This window comes from Vigna angularis, chromosome 10, assembly GCF_016808095.1.
Source record: "Vigna angularis cultivar LongXiaoDou No.4 chromosome 10, ASM1680809v1, whole genome shotgun sequence".
In the NCBI taxonomy this organism is placed as follows: domain Eukaryota; kingdom Viridiplantae; phylum Streptophyta; class Magnoliopsida; order Fabales; family Fabaceae; genus Vigna; species Vigna angularis.
In genome coordinates, this window is record NC_068979.1 from 21,484,496 (window position 1) to 21,501,425 (window position 16,930).

Here is a 16,930-nt window from a genome sequence, read left to right on the forward strand (position 1 = left end):
GAGGAGGCCGTGAGCAACTTTCAGGAAGGAAGAAACCGCCACTGTTTGGAGGAATGGAGGATGATCTAGCTTGAGTTTTTGCTGACTTCCAATCTGGTTTTGTTCATCTTTTTCTTAAGTTTTTGTTACTGTTTTTACACTCTTGAATGTATTTTATAAATTGTAATTTGGACTTTGTTTGTTTAAGTAATCTCATTATGGAAATATTTTCTTTGTTTTGATTTGTGTTGTGAAAACTCACGGTCGTTTAAAGTCTAGTTTACTTTCTTTCATTTAGTTTTGTTTGTTGAAGCTTTTAAATTTTGTTTGTGTTTTACTTGTCACGGTTATTTAAGGTAAGGAATAATTGTTCCATGAGTTTGTTTTCATAATTTTAAGATTAAAAGGAAGTAAGAAAAGGATGATTAAAATTTGGTGGAGGAGAAGAAATTGAACATGTTTTGGATGTGTAACAAGTGAAGTTTCGGTTGAATCATTTCATTTCCAACATCAATGTTTTTAATTTTTCTTGTTCCTTAGATGACCATTAATTGTTGAAAACAGTAGGTGTGTCACGTGAAAAACCTTTTTCTTGTAAGAAATTCAAACATCTTTCTTCTTAATTTTCATTAGCATTTAGTCCATCATGTTGGTCATTTTCTTGTATTAATTTGGTCTTTCAAAGATTGGGTTAAGGAAGAGTACCGTGGCTGGAATTGTGTTCATGTGTGAATTTATTTTACTTTTCTAATGGGTAGGAGTACGTAGGAGTGCAAGCATGATTTTTTCATTGTAAAACAAAGTTGGTGTGTTTTTCATTGTAAACACTATGAAGATTTGGTTGGATGATGGATGCTCACAGTTTTGATGTCTCGGTTTTTATTTTTCTTTTCAATCAAAGCAAAGTAAAAAAGTCATGGCACATGAGATGATTTTTTAGAAGCAATTTCACTTTCAAATTTAAATTTTGTGATTGTATGTTTTCTGTGCGTATATTGTTTTTGTATTTTAATTCAAATCTTGGTAAAGTCATATTGTTTTTGTATTTTAATTCAAATCTTGGTAAAGTGTGTATTCTGTAGTGTTTTGCTGTTGTTAAAATTTTACCGTGTAACTTTGTATGAATTTTTATCTATCACAGTAATCAGTTTACCACTTTATGATATTTACTGTTTTGTATTTAATTTTCACGGTGATTTTGGTTGTTACTGTTTAATTTCGTTTTTACTATTCACTGTGTCATTTTTACTGTTTGTGAATTTACGGCTTAAATCATTTAATCTTTCTGCGTATAAAAAAAAAACAATCAAACCCCCCCCAATTCGTAAATGACTGAAAACCCGAACCAACAGTTTGGTCCTTAAGAGACGACCTAGGAGTCAAATCCTAGTCTATACTGCATTCTTATCTGCAATCGAATTTGTACGCGGAGCGACCCGCGTAACACTTGGTCCTCTGGATTCACTACTATTTGATTATATCCTGAATACCCATCCAGAAAACAATAGTAGGCTTGTCCTGCTAGCCTTTCCAACATTTGATCCATGAAAGGAAGAGGGAAATGATCTTTCCTGGTGGATTGATTTAATTTTCGGTAGTCAATACACATTCTCCACCCTGTGACTGTTCTTGTAGGAATTAATTCATTTTTCTCATTCTGAACAACAATCATACCTCCTTTCTTAGGAACAACATGCACAGGACTCACCCAAGCACTATCTGAGATAGGATAAATCATTCCTGCTTCAAGCAATTTAAGCACTTCCTTTCTCACCACCTCTTTCAAAATAGGATTCAACCTTCTCTGTGGTTGTGCTATGGGCTTATAATCCTGTTCCATCATGATCTTATGCATGCAGTAGGTTGGACTTATGCCTTTCAAATCAGAGATGTGCCAACCTATTGCCTTTTTATTCTTTTTCAAGATTTTCACTAAATGTTTCTCCTCACTGTTTGATAAAGAATTGCTTATGATCACAGGCTTCTTAGAATTTTCTTCTAAAAACACATACTTGAGATGATCAGGAAGCACTCTTAATTCCATTTTTTCCTGATCATCCAAGTCAGCCTTTTCCAATTTTTCCACTCTCACATCAGTGGAATTCTCTTCTTTTAATTTTTCTAGATGTTGTGAAATCTCTTCCACTTCAGATTCTTCTTCAACAGTAAGCTCTTCACAAGCATCAACCAATACACGCTCTAAAGGGGATTTCACATACATCTGATTTTTTACAGTCTCAACTACATCATCCAGTACTTCAACTCTGAAACAGTTCCCTTTATCTTTTGGATGTTGCATAGCCTCCACAACATTAAAGGTTATTGTTTCATCATGTAGCCTCACCTTCAAATGACCATCATCAACATCAATTATGACTCTAGCAGTTTTCATGAAAGATCTACCCAATATTAGGGGGACTTCAGTATCCTCCTCCATATCAAGAATAACAAAATCTACTGGAAAAGTAAACTTATCAACTTTCACCAGTACGTCTTCAATAACTCCATATGGGTATTTTAAAGACCTATCTGCTAATTGTAGAGTCATCCTTGTTGGTTTTACTTCCATGTCTCCTATTTTCTTTAACATAGACAAAGGCATCAAATTAATGCTTGCCCCTAAGTCTATCAATGCTTTTCCAATAGGGAGTTTTCCAATTGTACATGGAATAGTAAAGCTTCCAGGATCTTTGAATTTTGGAGGTAGAAGTTTTTGGATGATGGCACTACAATTCCCTTGCACCTCTATTGTTTCTTCCTCAATATACTTTCTCTTCTTGGTCAACAGATCTTTCATGAATCTAGCATAAGAGGGCATCTGTTGAAGTGCTTCAGAAAAGGGAATTGTAATTTCCAGCTTGTTGAAGAGAGCCATAAATCTAGCAAATTGACTTTCTTTTTCCTTTCTAGAATATGTCTTTGGGTACGGTAAAGGATTCACAATCTGTTTTCCTTTTTGGCTCTCTTCAATTTTTTTATTTTTATCTTTCTGCTCTTCCACTTCTTCTTCTTTATCTTTTTGTTCCTCATTTAACTTTTCCTCTTGATCCTCTTTCCTCACAACTACACTGTCTAACACTTTACCACTCCTTGTTGTTATAGCTTTACAGTGCTCTTTTGGATTTGGTTTAGTGTTAGCTCCAAATGTATTTACAGGCTTCTCTTCCAGTTTCTTGGCCAATTGACCCATTTGAACTTCTAAATTTCTTAGAGATGCATCTGTGCTCTTTTGATTTGATATGGACATCTGCATAAATTGTTGAAGAGTTTCTTCCAGTTTTGATGTCCTATCAGAAAGAGTGGGTTGTTGTTGAAACTGTGGAGGTGATCTACTGGAACTAGCCTGACCCATGCTAGGATGAGGTCTCCATCCTTGATTATAATTTCCATAATTTCCTTGACGGCCTTGATTTCCCATGTAATTTACCTCTTCCTTAGCATTAGTGAGAATAGCACACTGTCCATTTTGGTGCTCTCCACCACACAGTTCACACCCTTGCACAGTATGTTGTGCCTGTGATACATTTTGGATTTGTAGTTGTGATACCTTTTTCATCAAAGACTCAAGCTGTTGAGTCATAATTTTATTTTGGGCTAATAAGGCATCTTGGGATTGCAACTCAAACATTCCCTTCTTTTGATTTTGTCCTCTCTCACTTTGAACATCATTATCACCAGATGCCATATTTTCAATAATTTCATGAGCTTCATCAGGTGTCTTCCACCTAATGTTACCTCCTGCTGAGGCATCTAGCATCAATTTTGTGTGAGATTTTAAACCTCCTAAGAACAGGTTCAATTGAGTGGGGACATCAAATCCATGTATGGGAGTCTTTCTTAACAATCCCTTAAACCTATCCCATGTCTGACTTAAAGTCTCTTCAGGTTCCTGTTGGAAAGAGGATATCTCTTGCTTGCCTTTGTTTATTTTTGATTGAGGGAAATACTTCTGCAAAACCTTTGACACAACATCATCCCAACCTGTCAGACTTCTCTCAGGAAAAGAATTTAACCATTTCTTGGCATTGCCTGCCAAGGAAAATGGAAAAAGACTAAGTCTGATTGCTTCCTCTCACACATTCAACATTTTCACAGTGTTGCAATATTCATTAAAAGTTGTCAGATGATCGTAGGGATTTCCGTGTGACAATCCTGAAAACTGATTACTTTGAACAAGGTGTATCAATGCTGGCTTCATTTCCATGTTAGCCGCGATTACCACTGGTGATACGACTGTCGCGGTCATACAAATTTTATGTGCATGAAAAGAATGCAGTATAGACTAGGATTTGACTCCTAGGTCGTCTCTCAAGGACCAATACTGGGGTTCAGTCTTAGATTTAAACACGAAGTGGGGGGTTGTTTTTGTGATTTTGAATGCGAATAAATTAAAATGGACTAGAAATTAAATAAAACCGAATTTAAAAACGTTTGAAATAAATTTAAAGACAATAAAAATAGAACAGTAAATATGCAGAAACAGTAAAATTAAATGTAGAAATAAAAACATCAGTGAAAATAAACCATAAAATGACGTTTGAAATTAAAATGAACAGAGAAATACATTGACATAATTTAACGATGCAGAAAATAGTAAACGATAAAAATAAAAGAGACAGTAAAATTAAAAGCACTTAATTGAAAATCAAATTTAGCAAAACACAATACTTGAAATAAAATGCCGTGAAAATAAAATTAACAAACTATTCCCAACACTGATACACTTCAGAAATAAAACACTACATTTTGCATATTGTTGAAAAGAGAAACTAAGAAAGCTTGTTACTAGAAATGAAAAGGAAAAAGGAAGAGGCAGAAGCCTCTTCCAAGCCGTGAGTGGTACTAACTACTCCTAAAATCTGATGTCCCTCTTCTCTCGCTGCTGCTTCCAACTTATAGCCACTTCTCTGAATATACTGTATGTCATTTCTTCATTTTCCAGCTAGCTTTCCCGTGATGTGCTTGTCTGATGTGCCAAATAAAATAAGGTGGGAGGCCCTCCATTTGTTTGTGTCGTGTGCTTTTACCAAAGGTTGGGTCCCTAATCCTTGTCTTCTTCTTCTCCCTTGGACGTGAATGCTCCATCTTTGTGCTGAACGTGAATCCCACATTGCTGTTGTGCTTCTGCTGGACCCAGCTTGTGTGGATGCGTGAATTGTTTTCTGTTACTACCATGGACGGACAACCGCCCGGAATACCCAGCATGCTTGGACAACCGACCGGAATACATTCTCAACAGCCCGCCGATCAGTCTCGACACAGCTTCCGCGGTCGGTCCTCTACGATCGGTCTTCTGCGATCGGTCTTCTGCGGTCGGTCTTCTACGGTCGGTCTTCTGCGGTCAGCCTTCTGCGGTCGGCCTTCTGCGGTCGGTCCAGACAGCTAATGCACAATGAATGTGTAATCAGCATATAATCGAAGGAGACAGTGGAGGGACCCTCCACCTTTATTTCTCCAACTATTACGGGAAATTCCGTCGTTACCTTCACAGTGGACTGAGCATAATTAGAGAATATTCTCTACAAAAATCAGATAAATAAGGGTAAACGGCGAAGGTATGGATCGGATTCTAAAAGAATGATACATTGATAAAAACCCATTCTGACTTGATCGTCGGAGGTTTTATTGCAGGTCCACCCCCCATTACACTGATACCGGCAGCAGGAGGAGGAGCACAGAGGCGAGGGAAGGAGCGCATCAACCGTAGGAGAAGGAGTGTTTCAGCATGGAGGAGGCCGGAATCTTCCCCGGTCCGATTCCGCAGAAACATTTTGGCGCCGTCTGTGGGGACGAGTGGCATCCCCATGAAACCACATAAAACCAAACACGTGCTCAGTCTCAACATGGTTACTTCAGATCGATACCAGGTTTTGCACAAAGAGCAAAAAGTTCAATAATAAATTTGATGTCTTTTGTTTTGAGAATTTTCAGGAATATCCAGATATTTGGAAATTGAACTTGAGTCTACATTCGAAAAGGCTCATCATATTGATGCCGTCGGTTGAAGTTTAGTAAAAGTCCATTATTTAGGAAAGGACAAATGAATATCTACAGCTGTAAGGGGGACGCCAAGCTCCTCTTTGGATAAATAATTTCATCAAAAAAGCCTCATGAAAAAGAGGGATCCAGAAATAGAGAGACGAAAACACTGACACTGGCGGCACCTCCGATATATTCATTGGCAGTTCATGGTTGGATGAAGGCGTTTAAATTTAGAGCTGCATCAACCGGGCTACTATTCTCACAATTTGAAGATATAAAAATCTGAAGTGTTGGAGATATTGAAATTCTCCAGGAACCTGCTTACAGCAGTTTCGGCAAGGATCGTGAAGGAGACGACTTCGCAGGCCAGGGGGGAAGTTCGCGGAAGGGTGTCTCAACATATTCTTGGCCGCTCGGCCTCAATTTCTTCTTGGCCGCTCGGACTTAATCTGCTCGGATTCATCCCGCTCGGAATCATCCCGCTCGGAATCATTCCGCACGGATCCAACCCGCTCAGCCTCAATTTGTTCTTGTCCGCTCGGCCTCAATTTCTTCTCAGCCGCTCGTGCTCATCAGCTCGGATTCAATCCGTTCGGCCTCAACGGGAACTCGGTCGTTCGGCCTGGTCTCCCCTTTTACATTTTGGCATCTGATTCCATCATTTCTGTTACTATGGGTCTCGACAAAGCTTGGGTCTCGACATGGTCTCACGCGGTCAACCACGACAAAGCCTTTAGCTGGGTCTCGACAAAGCTTGGGTCTCGACAAAGCTCTCCGCGGTCGGTCGTCCTCCGTGGTCGGTCGACAAAGTTTTCCGCAGTGGGTCTCGACAAAGTTTGATTCTCGACAAGCTCTTCTGCGTTCGGCCTCGATAAGCTCTTCTGCGTTCGGCCTCGACACAGCTCTCCGCGGTCGGTCTCGAAAAAGCTATCCGCGTTCGGCCTCGACAAGCTCTTCTGCGTTCGGCCTTGACAAGCTCTTCTGCGTTCGGCCTCGACACAGCTCTCCGCGGTCGGTCTCGACAAAGCTATCCGCGTTCGGCCTCAACAAAGCTGGCTGTTCGGTCTCGACAACCAAATAAGAAGACTGTGATTGAATGCTCCCATGAGTGATTGGCAAATAATTGAAGGAGAAAGTGGAGGGTCCCTCCACCTCTGGTGCGCCAGCTATTACAAAACACCATCATTTTATTATCTTCTGAGTGGACTGTGCATAATGAGGGAATATTCCCTAAAATTAGATAAATAGACAAGGTATAGATCTATTCTGATTCAGATTGAATAAAAACTAAGAACCCCTTCTGACTTGAGCGTCAGAGTTTTTCCATTGCAGGTCCACCCCCCATTACACCAGATACCGGCAGCAGGAAGAGAAGCAGGCAGAGGCGAAGGAAGGTGTGCGGAACACAACAGAAGGAGTGTTTCGGGACTGTAGCGGCAGGATTCCTCTCCGTTCCGGTTCGGCAGAAACATTTTGGCGCCGTCTGTGGGGAACGAGTGGCATCCCCATGAAACCACATAAAACCACACAAAAGCTCAGTTCAACATGGTTACTTCGGATCAGTACCAGGTTTTGCACTAAGAAGCAAAGAGTTCAACAATAAATTTGATGTCTTTTGTTTTGAGAATTTTCAGGAATATCCAGGTATTTGGACATTGAACTTGAATCTACTTTCGGAAAGGCTCATCATATAGATGCAGTCGGTTGAAGTTTAGAAAAAGATAAGTGGAAAATCCTTAAGATTCTAAACTTTCTCATTAAAATTTTTTTATTTTACCACTTATTCTAGTTCTACGATAATCACATGGATCTTTAAAAATGTGATATATGATAACGTTGTCAATAATTTTAACTGTTATGTCAACTTCCAGTGGAGATTACATTACATTATTTTGGCTTTGGCTTGCTTCTTTCTTTTACTCCATTATTTAGGAAAGGACAAATGAATATCTACAGCTGTAAGGGGGCGTCAGGTTCCCCTTTGGATAAATAATTTCATCAAAAAAGCCTCATGAAAAAGAGGGATCCGGAAACAGAGAGAGGAAATGCTGGCACTAGCGACACCTCCGATATATTCATTGCCAGTTCATGGCTGGATGAAGGCGTTTAAATTTAGAGCTGCATCAACCGGGCTACTATTCTCATAATTTGAAGATATAAAAATCTGAAGTGCTGAAGATATTGAAATTCTCCAGGAACCTGCTTACAGTAGTTTTGGCAGAGACCGTGTAGCAGGCGACTTCGCAACCAGGGGTGAAGTGCGTGGAATGATGCCTCGACATATTATCAGCCGCTCGGTATTAGAGTGATCTCGGCCGCTCGACCTCATCTTGATATTGGTCGTTCGACCTCAACTTAATATTGGCAGTTCGGCATCAACATCTTATTGAATAAATTAAGCCCAATTTAGGCCGAGCAATCGCTCCCGAAAACACTAAATAAAATCATATTCAATGAAAATTGATAAGAGGTAAACTCCTCTATAAATATTTGAAGACCGAACGGTAAATCCCGCTCAGATAAGAGGTAAACTCCTCTATAAATATTTGAAGACCGACGGTAAATCCCGCTCGGATAAGAGGTAAACTCCTCTATAAATATTTGAAGACCGAACGACGGTAAATTCTGCTCAGATAAGAGGTAAACTCCTCTATAAATATTTGAAGACCGAACGGTAAATCCCGCTCGGATAAGAGGTAAACTCCTCTATAAATATTTGAAGACTGAACGACGGTAAATTCTGCTCGGATAAGAGGTAAACTCCTCTATAAATATTTGAAGACCGAACGGTAAATCCCGCTCGGATAAGAGGTAAACTCCTCTATAAATATTTGAAGACCGACGGTAAATCCCGCTCGGATAAGAGGTAAACTCCTCTATAAATATTTGAAGACCGAACGACGATAAATCCCGCTCGGATAAGAGGTAAACTCCTCTATAAATATTTGAAGACCGACGGTAAATCCCGTTCGGATAAGAGGTAAACTCCTCTATAAACATTTGAAGACCGACGGCAAATCCCGCTCGGATAAGAGGTAAACTCCTCTATAAACATTTGAAGAACGACGGTACAACCCGCTCAGATAAGAGGTAAATTCCTCTATAAACATTTGAAGACCGATGGTAAAACCCGCTCGGGTAAGTAGAAAACTTTGAATTCAAGTACCTAGATCAAACTCTTTAAAAACAAGGGAAAAAACCCTCAAACTCATAAGTCTTATAGTGAACCGTTCGGTTAACAACCAAACGATTAACTCAGACTTGGGGGGCATGTTACTATGGGTCTCGATAAAGCTTGGGTCTCGACATGGTCTCACGCGGTCGACCACGACAAAGCCTTTAGCTGGGTCTCGACAAAGCTTGGGTCTCGACAAAGCTCTCCGCGGTCGGTCGTCCTCCGTGGTCGGTCGACAAAGTTTTCCGCAGTGGGTCTCGACAAAGTTTGATTCTCGACAAGCTCTTCTGCATTCGGCCTCGACAAGCTCTTCTGCGTTCGGCCTCGACACAGCTCTCCGCGGTCGGTCTCGACAAAGCTATCCGCATTCGGCCTCGACAAGCTCTTCTGCGTTCGGCCTCGACACAGCTCTCCGCGGTCGGTCTCGACAAAGCTATCCGCGTTCGGCCTCAACAAAGCTGGCTGTTCGGTCTCGACAACCAAATAAGAAGACTGTGATTGAATGCTCCCATGAGTGATTGGCAAATAATTGAAGGAGAAAGTGGAGGGTCCCTCCACCTCTGGTGCGCCAGCTATTACAAAACACCATCATTTTATTATCTTCTGAGTGGACTGTGCATAATGAGGGAATATTCCCTAAAATTAGATAAATAGACAAGGTATAGATCTATTCTGATTCAGATTGAATAAAAACTAAGAACCCCTTCTGACTTGAGCGTCGGAGTTTTTCCATTGCAGGTCCACCCCCTATTACACCAGATACCGGCAGCAGGAAGAGAAGCAGACAGAGGCGAAGGAAGGTGTGCGGAACACAACAGAAGGAGTGTTTCGGGACTGTAGCGGCAGGATTCCTCTCCGTTCCGGTTCGGCAGAAACAATTTCCTTGACACGATGCCAAACAACAGTAGACATTTTTGACTACTAGGTTGACACGATAACGAAACATTCACCTGGTTTCCAGAATATGGTAGCTACAACATAGAAGATGAAAATTTGGCATTCATTCTCGAAGTATCATGTACTCTGCTACTTGCACATGAGAACATAGATGTTCACAGACATTGAGGGCAATCACCCCTCACCCGTTGGCAAACAATTTAAACTTGAGAGTTTTGACTGCATTATTTCATGACAGACAAATACGGCCCCGTCCTCTTTGTAAGCGGCCGTGAAGGCCAGTCCGATAGCTTCTGCTGAAGGAAGACATCCTCCCATCGCAGAAGCTTCCCGCCCGTGAAGGTGCTGATGATGTTGGAGTGCACCTTGGTTGACCTCGGAGGCAGCGCTACAGTAGTATCGGGGGGTTCCAGAAAATATTACACCGCTCGGATCTTCCAACTCACCCGTTCGGAGCATTCCAGCGCATCGCGATGACAAATGAAGGTGTTCAACTCCTGAATATCCCAGGCGGTCTCTATGTACCGAGCGTCCCCGACGATATCAGCGCTCTGAACCGATTTTATCCAAGCGACCAATCCGATCTCATTTCCCATTTTGATCTTCCAAATCGATCGGTCTCACTTGCACGGAATTATTATTCTCCAATGCAAAGGAAGCGACCCTACATACAAGCTATTTAGCAAACTGAGAGCTTACTACTCGTGCAAAATACAGCATACCGAGCAATTGGCCAACTTTCAGTAACCGAGCAGCAGTGAATGTTTTCCAACTCTCGCCAAGCCCCTCATGTGGCTAAGGTCCAAACAGATGTGACAATAATGTTATTACGGTCACCTTATCTATTTTGCAGGATAGTAGAAACACCTACAATTCACCCAGGACCGAGCGTCTTCACCACAATCCGCCCGGTGAACCAATTTTATTAAAGCAGTTTAATCCGTTCTGGCCAATAGGGAAATTCAAGTTCACCCTCGCCGACAACATCAGGAATCTCAAGGTTGCATTTGCTTTCCCTTGATGATAGAGGAAGTAGATAGTTCCGGTCGGCATGAACGACAACTCCTATGTTATGGAAACTCATGTTCTCCGATAACCTCGCCATGGTCCCTCACGACGCCCGGAAGCGCGCCATCAATGGCTGCACCACAACCACGACAACCAGTGTCTCTTTGTCACAGCCGACCATGAGCCCAAGAGACCACTTCATTGTTGTTTCTTCCCCGCTTAAAATTGCGTTTAAATTGGAACATCTGATTAAGTTGCAGGGGAAGCTCAATGGGTTATTTCCAACCCTCAGCAGTGGTAGTAACCGCAACAGGGTTGTTTCCCTTGGTTCAAACCCTAAAGGGAGATGCATAACTCACTATCCCGAGCAGTTTTGTCTCCTAGAGGATGATTACTGCGTAACTGGTTTCAATATCTATGATTTAATTTTTATGATATCTGCGAATAGGTTACTCGATTTTAGGAGTTTCTCTAATTTCATTGAAATTTTCAACTGGGCACCTCCACACTCATATAACACCTTCCGAGAGGTGATGGTTTACGTAATCATCGTCAAAGTTTATTCTTTTTTACAGTCTGGAAATGCAGGTTATAGGACCATACACTTGCTTAGTAACTGGAACGCTGAGGCTACCTTAACATGAGTATAGTCGCCACTCGGTAACCAGAATCAGGCTAGTTTATTGAAACCGATCGGCAATACCAAAAAGGTCCCGCCTCCAATGTTAACTAAATTCAGCCCGAGCGGTCATGTTCGACCTCAATATATTTTTTGGCCGATCGGCCTCAATTGATTCTCGGCAGCTCGGTCTCGTCATTTTATCAGCCGCTCGATCTCAGCAGGATCTCGACTCGCTCGGCCTGAACTAATTCTCCCGTTCGGCCTCAGTGTAATGGCTGTTCGGCCTCAACGAATTATTGGCCGTTCGGCCTCAATGGATTCTTGGCCGCTCGGCCTCAATGCATTATCGGTCGTTCGGCCTCAGTGTAATGGCCATTCGGCCTCAACGAATTATTGGCCGTTCGGCCTCAATGGATTCTTGGCCGCTCGGCCTCAATTGATTCTCGGCCGTTCGGCCTCAGTGTAATGGCCGTTTGGCCTCAACGAATTATTGGCCGTTCGGCCTCAATGGATTCTCGGCCGCTTGGCCTCAATTGATTCTCGGCCGCTCGGCCTCAACGTGATATTGGCCGCTCGGTCTCCACCTATTATTGGCCGCTCGGTCTCATGATATTGGCCGCTCGGCCTCCACCTATTATTGGCAGTTCGGCCTCAATTATTCTCGACCTTTCGGCCTCAATAAATTATTGGCCCGCTCGGCCTCATCAGGATCTCAGCCCGCTCGGCATGAACGTATTCTCGGCCGTTCGGCCTCAATACATTTAATTGAAGACCGAACGGTCTCACTTGTTGGATCAACTGCTCAAATTAAATTTAGCTGCATATTTCTAACCGTTCGAAATCTGTGCGTTATGTTTTCTTCGATGCAGATGACAGAACTTGGCACTCCTTGAGCAACCGAGCGGGTGGGGCAGTCTCTCCGTGAGCTCCCACCTTGGTCTTAGAGCACGCTCCTCGAGAGCTTCTAAGACCTAAACCGAGCGGGTGGGGCAGTCTCTTCGTGATCTCCCACCTTGGTCTTAGAGCACGATCCACGAATAACTTCTAAGACCTAAACCGAGCGGGTGAGGCAGTCTCTTCGTGAGCTCTCACCTTGGCTTAGAGCACGCTCCTCGAGAGCTTCTAAGACCTAAATCATGCAGCAAAGCAAGCTCAAGCAAGCTCTTTTATGAACTCTCGCCGAGGAACTATTAACGCAAAACCCGCTCAGGTGATAAGGAACGCATGCTAGCATACTAAACTCAGGTAAAATCTACTACCGATTGATATAACATTACAAACCCAACGCAATATCATAATTTTGCTAGGGCTTGGGGGGCTTATGTTACTACCATGGACGGACCACCGCCCGGAATACCCAGCATGCTTGGACAACCGACCAGAATACATTCTCAACAGCCCGCCGATCGGTCTCGACACAGCTTCCGCGGTCGGTCTCGACATAGCCTCCGCGGTCGGTCCTCTGCGATTGGTCTTCTGCGATCGGTCTTCTGCGGTCGGTCTTCTACGGTCGGTCTTCTGCGGTCAGCCTTCTGCGGTCGGCCTTCTGCGGTCGGTCCTGACAGCTAATGCACAATGAATGTGTAATCAGCATATAATCGAAGGAGACAGTGGAGGGACCCTCCACCTTTATTTCTCCAACTATTACGAGAAATTCCGTCGTTACCTTCACAGTGGACTGAGCATAATTAGAGAATATTCTCTACAAAAATCAGATAAATAAGGGTAAACGGCGAAGGTATGGATCGGATTCTAAAAGAATGATACATTGATAAAAACCCATTCTGACTTGATCGTCGGAAATTTTATTGCAGGTCCACCCCCCATTACACTGATACCGACAGCAGGAGGAGGAGCACAGAGGCGAGGGAAGGAGCGCATCAACCGCAGGAGAAGGAGTGTTTCAGCATGGAGGAGGCCGGAATCTTCCCCGGTCCGATTCCGCAGAAACATTTTCCATTGCACAACGTCTTCACTTCTCTGCTGGACCGTGAATCCTTCATGCTTTCTTTCTTTCTTCCGTTCTATTCCCCTCTCGGTCCAGCTCCTTCTTTGGTTGTGGCTGCTGGAAACTGAAGTGTGGACGTGTGCTGGTCCAGCTTTGCTACCATCCGTGTGCATGTGACATGCTTCCTGCTGCTTCACTTTAATTTATTCCCGTGCACACCAACTAAGTGGAATCCCGTGAGCTCCTCTTCTTCTGGACCGTTGAAGGCTTTTCCTTCTTCCAAAAATTATTTTCTAAGTAGTGAACGGACCCTTGGCCGTGAGCTTCATGGCTAGATGCGTGAATGTCCAGCCCATCATCATGTGCATCTCTTTGCTCAAAACTGAACGTGAAACTCTTCTTTCATCCCTAATAAAAACTTTCTCCATCTCGGTGGCTTGATGTGTGTTGTGAGTGCCTCCCAAACTCTGGATGCAAAACTTGCTGGATGGGCGTTGCTGTTCTGCTGTCATGGAAGATGACCGAGAGGTCCACTCCAAGCTGCTGATATGGTTGAGGGCTGGTGCTGATGGATCAGCCGTGAAGTGTTCTTCTTTCTTCCAGCCATGGAGCTCTTGCTGGATTGGTGGAGGACGGTGCAGTTGCTGGTTGTCCTCTCTTCCACTGGATAGTTACGTTGGGAAGATTGAAGATGTTAGATGTGGCTTCTCCCATTTCTGGTGCAGGCCGTGAAGGCTCGGTGATAGCTGGAGCTGCTTCTGGAATCCTCTTTACATTTGTGAACGTGGAAGTGCAGCCCCTTCATAAGTGCACCACTAAAATTCATTCCTTGTGGGTCATATAATACTTTGACTTGTGTGAGCTCCTCCCTTCACGTGACCACTCTTCTTTATGAGAATATTATTTCCTTTTCTAGTGGAGATCCCCACTTTTATTCCATTTGTTTTACCAAAAGTTCCGTGCAGTATTCATTCTTTCAATCAAGTGGTTTCGTTCAAGAATAAGTGGTTTCCTTTTAATTTACATACTTCCCATCAAATTTTCATTCTACAATGTTTCCAAAACTATCATGTCCACACGGCCCCACTCATTCACGGTGCATGCCTCTTCATTCTCCATTCTTTTTGTGGTATACTTCCATCCAGACATCATCCAATATGTTGTGACAACATATCATTCACATTAGCAAGCATATGCTTTTACGAGGCAGTGTGGTGTATTCATAGTGTTTCTTCCAAGTAAATAACCGTGTGTAACTTAAATGTTCTTCCCAATATTCCAAAATGTTTTTCCAAATTTTCCTGCAAAATAATTAATAGAAATAATTAACTTAGATAATTCAAATTAATCAAAATAAGAATTTCTAATCAATTTAAGCACAATTAATAAAAACAGGAAAATATCGGACATTTAAGCATAATTCCCTAATTAATTCTAGTACAATAAACTAAGTGAAGTGTAGAAAATATTGATTCATCAAAATAGACCACACTTAGTCTTTTGCACTCCTGAGCAAAATCAAGACGCAAATCAGGGAATGGTTCAAAGGACTTTAAAGGACTGACACACACGCAGCAGACGGAAAAATAAAGACTCAAGAAAAATAAAAAGAATTTACAGAGTTCTCAAGAATTATGGACCGATGAAAGAAGTAGAAATCTTCCAACACAAAATCAAGAAAAACAGATACTTATAGAAATCTTCCAAGCAATTCAAAGTATGGCAAAAATAATTAATCAGTTCAAGAGGCGATTCAAAAATAACATAACCTCACAGATGCACTATAGTGTTTCTCTCAAGTGTCTAGGGCAAAGAATTTTCAACTCAATGCACTCAAGAAAGCAAACACAAGTAGACTTGACAAGCTTCTAATATCAATACTCCAAACATATGCCCGTTTAGATCAAAAGGTCTTTCAGGGTTGTAATGGGGCCAAGGACAGGGAAGGATAAATATGGATAAGTAGCTACAACTCAGAAGAAATAGAGGAGCACTGGGGAACAAGTGTAAACACAGTGAAATCTCACCCAAACCTCTAATTCAATCCTCTTCTCGACTCCATTATTCACACGATTATTTTTCAATTTCATTTTTTTATTTAGTTTTTTATTCAGATTTTTTTTTTGCACTCAATTGTAAGAGACAAAATACACAACATATTTACAAAAATGAAACACGAAGAGGAACCAACTCGCCAATTCACTAGAATCCCCAGGGAGACCATACTTATTCTCAAAATACTTCTATAGCTCCAGACTTTCCTAAGGTTAAGGTAATCATTTGTTTTTCACTTAGGATCAGTGTATGAGCTTCAACACAAAGAAATATATACAGTATAGGCTCAAAGGGGTTATCAAAGGATCATAACAGGGTAGGCTTATTTGGCTAAAGAGGCTCGAGAATAAAATTGCCTTTATCACGTCTGAACATGCATATCAATCAAGTATATCTAAAAGAATCAAGCCAAGGCAGATGTGCAAGCATTCAAGATACATATCACACACAAGAAAGAAAATTAAGTGGCTCAAATCTCTCACACAGGGTGTTTTTGTCACGATTAAATCAACCTCTTAAACACATAATCATCTTTCCAGGCAGAGAAAAGCAAGGATTACAAACTATAAGTATTAAGTAAGTGAAGGAAAAATCTACAACTTATACATCATCCAGAAATCAAGAGAAAAATGTAAAATTTATTGCACACAAAACTCGATAAAAAATAACTTAAAATAGAAAAAATTTAACACTCAAAAAAAAAATTTAACACACAAAATACATACTAACAGAAACTAACAGAAAACACACAAAATACATACTAACAGAAACTAACAGAAAACACACAAAATACATACTAACAGAAACTAACAGAAATAACAGAATAATCAGAATTTCTTCCCAGTAGACCACACTTAAATCACACAATGTCCTCAGTGTGTAACAATCATCAGATTATCAATTTCAAAGCAGTCAAATAATATAGACAAGTGCAATAAAAAGTAGGAAAAAGGGAAGAAATTTTTCAATAACATCCATCAGTAGATGTTGTCAATGACATCCATCAGCAGATGTCTAAATCACCTAGCACCCTTCAGTAGATGCTAATTTGTTTTATTTTTTTACTTTTTTTTTATTTTGGAAAAGGAGAAGACCGGTACTGTGGCAATAGTCTCGGTGGCAACGACCGAAACTGTTGCTACAGTTGAAAACATTTGGCTATAAATGGGCCAATCTCAACGCCTGAGTGGCATTTCCTGACTTCCCACACTCTCTCTCTGCTCCTCTCTTTTCTCTCTTCTCTCTCCTCCCTCTCGAGCGTCTG